Source organism: Podarcis liolepis (assembly GCF_965112155.1).
Source record: "Podarcis liolepis genome assembly, chromosome: 6".
Classification (NCBI taxonomy): domain Eukaryota; kingdom Metazoa; phylum Chordata; class Lepidosauria; order Squamata; family Lacertidae; genus Podarcis; species Podarcis liolepis.
Window position 1 is genome coordinate 5069409 of NC_139559.1, and position 5747 is coordinate 5075155.

Here is a 5747-nt window from a genome sequence, read left to right on the forward strand (position 1 = left end):
CTTAGTGGCAGGGGCTCCTGAGACCTCCAGCCTACTTTCGAATGGACAACATTGAAACAGAGCTTTATCCAAGATGATTGCTGGTCCGTATGATCGCTGTCGGTAGTTGTTGTTATTTCCTCATTCAGCGGGGCTCGAAAATAAAGTTATTTTTCACATCCTCGGGTGACTCTCTGTTTGCTGCTGCGTCCCGGAGTCTTCCTTTATTCTCAGAGGCTCATCCCACTAAAGAGAGCTTGGCTTGGCCCCCATCCCACTTACTAATAAAAATGAAATGGTTCTCAATAAAATAAAGCAAAGCTAAAGAGCAGAATGAACTGAAGCTGCAGCAAGCTGGAAGCAGCCTAAGGTTGGGCGTTATCAGGGAACAGATTTCCGTAATGTTTCTAGCTGAGAACAATTCCAAAAGGGGTGTGTGTGTGAAATCGTAGAACTACAGGGCTACAGGACTATGGCGGTCATCTAGTCCAACTCCCTGCAATGCAGGAATCTTTTGCCCAGCGTGGGGCTCGAACCCATGACCCACAGATTGAGAGTCTAATGCTCTACAGACCGAGACTCTGAAGCTCCACGTGATTTGAGCCTCAGGCTTACGAACTGAGCTATTTGATCCACATCTCCAACATTTATCCAAGCCTAACTTGCATATTAAAGGGACGCGGGTGGCGCTGTGGTCTAAACCACAGAGCCTAGGGCTTGCTGATCAGAAGGTCAGCGGTTCGAATCGCCACGACGGGGTGAGCTCCCGTTGCTCGGTCCCTGCTCCTGCCAACCTAGCAGTTCGAAAGCACCTCAAAGTGCAAGTAGATAAATAGGTACCGCTCCGGCGGGAAGGTAAATAGCGTTTCCATGTGCTGCTCTGGTTCGCCATAAGCGGCTTAGTCATGCTGGCCACATGACCCGGAAGCTGTATGCCGGCTCCCTCGGCCAAGAATGAGAGATGAGCGCCGCAACCCCAGAGTCGGTCATGACTGGACCTAATGGTCAGGGGTCCCTTTACCTTTTAACTTGCATATTAACTTCACATTATAAGGTGTTAAATACCATTGATATAGGGCTTTTAAGTAGTCCTTTAAAGGTAAAGGGACCCCTGACCATTAGGTCCAGTCGCAAACAACTCTGGGGTTGCGGCGCTCATCTCGCTTTAAAGGCTGAGGGAGCCAGCGTTTGTCCACAGTTTTTCCGGGTCATGTGGTCAGCATGACTAAGCCGCTTCTGGCACAACACCATGGCAGAAACCAGAGCACACGGAAACGCCGTTTACCTTCCCGCCAGAGTGGTACCTACAGTGGTGCCCCGCAAGACGAAATTAATTCGTTCCGCAAGTTTTGTCGTCTAGCGAATTTTTCGTCTTGCGAATCACGAAATCCCATAGGAATGCATTGAAAATCAATTAATGCGTTCCTATAGTCAAAAAAAGTCCAAACAAAGCCAAATTTGGTACAACAACAGTTTATTAACTGCTCTTTAAAGTCACACATACTGTAAAGAGCAGTTCAAAAATTGAAGGGAAAATAAATTAACTTTATAAACAAAACATGTCTTTGTTTTTAGACAAAGGAAACAAAGTCGCGAGACGTTTTCGTCTTGCGAAGCAAGCCCATAGGGAAATTCGTCTTGCGAGGCAAATCGAAAACGGAAAAACCTTTCGTCTAGCGAGTTTTTTGTCTTGCGAGGCATTCGTCTTGCGAGGTACCACTGTATTTATCTACTTGCACTTTGATGTGCTTTCAAACTGATAGGTTGGCAGGAGCTGGGACCGAACAATGGGAGCTCACTCCGTCACGGGGATTTGAACTGCCGACCATCGGCAAGCCCAAGCCACACAGTGGTTTAACCCACAGCGCCACCCGCGTCCCGTAGTAGTCCTTTAGGTCTGATGAAATTCTATTACGGTGGAAGTCATTCTGATTTTTTTAATAAAAACTCACAGCAGTGACCCTTTGCAGCAAATGATCCTTATGTTGACAGGTAGCACCGAGAGCTCAGGCAAATTTGCACACCGTGTCCCCTGGATTAGGGTACAATAGCTTGCAGTGGGGGACACCACTGGAAACTCGCAACATGGGAAGGAGCATGATTTATCTGGTCTGGGAAAGGTGAAGGGTGTTGAGGCCCTGGATGACTCAGAGGCTGTCCAGCCCAGCTGTGGAGACAGGAAGCTTGGGATTCATTTCCTAATAGGCCTGCACAGATTCCCTTTTATAGACCGGAGCCTTCGTTGCCCAGCTTAAAGACCTTCCCTCCCAGCCTCTTAAATAGGTCTTTGTCACAAGGGTCAAGAAAGCTGCTTGGAGGTGCTCAGCAGAGCCAGCTTCGGAGGGTCAGGGACTGGCAGGAACCCCAGGTGTGGCCAAAGGGAGCGGGCGCTGCCCCACCAGCACTGCTGCGCCCACAAAAGTCAGAGAAAGCACATGAGAAGACAGGCCTCTCCAGGTTTTTGCTGTGCTCAGGGACCCCCGAGCTACAGTTGCTGGTCAGGATGGGGTTAATCAGCTGGTGGATTTGCTTTGCTGTGAATCATGATGAGGTTTTGCTCAAGTTAAAGTTCCTTTTTTTCTTGCATGGACTCTCTTGGGCTTCTTTTAGGGCCGCCAGCCAATTAAAGGATGTTCAGCTTATTTTTGTTTGCTTGCTTGCTTGTTAAAATTTGTATGCTGCCCTTCATCTGTTGACCTCGAGGCAGTTCACACCATGAAAATGCAAGATAAAAAACACAAAATACATGACAAACCAATAATCCTCCCTCCCACAACACATTTTAGGGTATTGGATGTTAATCAGCTCAAGAAAGGCCTGGTTGAAAGAAACAATTTTTTTTTTGGCATTTCAAAGCTGTATAATGAAGGTGCCAGCAGAACCTCCCTGGGGAGAGTATTCCACAAACAGGGAGCCACTGCAGAAAAGGCCCCGTTCTTGTGTTGCCACCCTCCAGACCTCTGATCCTCGAATGAAGGAGACTCTACCCCCTTTCTGATCAACTAAAGGAGGGGCAGCCAACATGGTGCTGTCCAGCCAACATGCCCAATTGTCCGGGACGATGGGTAATGCAGAAGAACGTCTAGAGGACATTGTGTTGGCTACCCCTGACCTAAAGTGTCTTGGCCACCTTCAGTGGCAATCTCACCTGCATTGCATCACACAGGAACATAGGAAAGTGACTATCTGTTTTCCTAGTCATACCTCGGGTTACAGACGCTTCAGGTTGTGTTTTTTCGGGTTACAGACCGCCGAAACCCGGAAGTACCAGAACGGGTTACAGTGGTACCTCGGTTTACATACGATTCAGGTTACAGACTCCGCCAACCCAGGAATAGTACCTCGGGTTAAGAACTTTGCTTCAGGATGAGAACAGAAATCGTGCAGCGGCAGCAGCGGGAGGCCCCATTAGCTAAAGTGGTGCTTCAGGTTAAGAACAGACCTCTGGAACGAATTAAGTACTTAACCTGAGGTACCACTGTACTTGAGTTTTGGCAGTCGCGCATGCTCAGAAGAGCTAAATGGCAACCCGCGCATGCACAGACGCGCTGCTGTGGGTTGCAAACATGCAACCCGCACGGATCACGTTTGCAACCCGAGCGTCCACTGTATTATCTCCTGCAGGGACGGAGGAGCTGGGACTGTGCAGATGGACTGCAGCACATCTCTTCCTTGACCCATTGGCCAGGATGGTTAGCAGGGGCTGATGAGAGCTGAGAGTCCCTCTACAGCGAGAGGATCACAGCTCTCCCAGCTAGCCTGCTCTGGCTGGCAGCTTGTCTCCAAGGTCTCAGGGTCTCCCTTTCCCATCCTCACTCAGCAAGGATGGAGCAGTCTGTTTGTTCCCCGATAGCATCTTCTCCACTTTTGGTCAATATGTTGTCCCGAGGAACGAAAAAGCTGCCAAAGCAAATTTGTCCCGGAAGAAGGAGGGTGTGAATCTGAGCGTGGTCCAAAAGAAACAATTGCTGGTCAAGCTGGATCTCTGATTTTTTCCCTACAGCTCTGAATGTCTACTCAAAACGAACGTAAGGACAATAAGAAGAGCTTTACTGGATCAGGCCAATCGCCCATCTACTCCAGCATCTTTTTCTCATGGTGACCAACCAGATCCCTCTGCTGGGAAACTAATAATAATAATGATTCATTTATATGCCACCCATCGGACTGGGTTCCCCCAGCCACTCTGGGCGGCTTCCGACAAATTAAAGTTAGACATCAAACTTTAAAAACTTCCCTAAACAGGGCTGCCTTCAGATGTCTTCTAAAAGTCAGATAGTTGTTTATTTCCTTGACATCTAATGGGAGGGCGTTGCACAGGGAGGGTGTCACTACCGAGAAGGCCCTCTGCCTGTTTCCCTGCAACCCCACTTCTTGCAGGGAAGGAACCTCCAGAAGGCCCTCGGAGCTGGACCTCAGTGTCCGAGTTGAATGATGGGGGTGGAGATGCTCCTTCAGGTATACTGGACTGAGGCAGTTTAGGGCTTTAAAGGTCAGCACTTTGAATTGTGTGGAAACCTACTGGGAGCCATGTCGATCCTTGAGACTGACCCAGAAACTCCAGCACGTGCAAAATGCCACGGCGAGACTCCTTACGGGATCCTCGCTGCGAGATCACATTCACCCGGTGCTATACCAGCTGCACTGGCTCCCGATGGAGTACAGGATCAGGTTTAAGGTGCTGGTTTTAACCTTTAAGGCCCTATATGGCCTAGGACCCTCGTTACTACGGGACCGTCTCTCCTGGTATGTCCCGCAGAGGACCTTAAGGTCCACAAATGACAACACTTTGGAGGTTCCAAGCCGCAAGGTGGTTAGATTGGTCTTAACTAGGGTCAGGGTCTTTTTGGCCATGGCCCTGATCTGGTGGACTGCTCTGTCACAAGAGTCTAGGGCTCTGCGGGACTTGACATCTTTCCGCAGAGCCTGCAAGACAGAGCTGTTCCACCAAACCTTTGGCCAAGGCACAGTCTGACCCCCTCCTTCAGCAATCCTCACAGAACTCTAGCCCAATGGTTGCCATTAATTTGATTCTGAATTGATTTTAGAATGAATTGATTTTAGAATGTATTTCAATTAATAGATTGTGATTTTATGTAAATTGTGTTACTTTTACTGTTGTTAGCTGCTCTGAGCCTGGCTTCGGCTGGGGAGGGCGGGATATTATTATTATTATTATTATTATTATTATTATTATTATTATTATTATTATTATTATTATTAGGTCCTAGCAGCCGGCAAGCAGGACAAGGGCCCTCCACGCCTTCAGTTCCCAGTAACTGAAATTCATAAGCATTTCCGCCTCCAACTAAGGAAGCACAGCATAGTCGTTGTGGCTAGCAGCCCTATTAATTTATCTGATCATCTTGTCTGGGTCAGTGGCTGTGAGTTCCGTAGTTTAACTATGTGCTGCATGAAGCGAAACGGATTTTTAAAGTTCCCAGTACTTTTGCATGCAGCCTTTGGGAGAAGTTCCCGTTTCCAGGCTGAAGTCAGTAGCAGCCAACCCCTTAGGAAAAAAAAGCATCTTATATTCCCATTGCCTCTGTTCTCCCAAAGAAAAACAAGCCCTGCTTTTAAAAGGGCTGGGGATATTTATTTACAGAACTCAGCGGCCATTCCCAGTCTCCCCAGTAAAGCCCAGTGGCCGGAATGCGGTGTTTTTTTAAGACTCTCACGGCTGTTTATTGGGGTCTGGGATGGATTAGACACAGTGAGAACAACTGCTCCCCACCCACCCTGGCCCCACCTGGGACTTTCGCTCACAG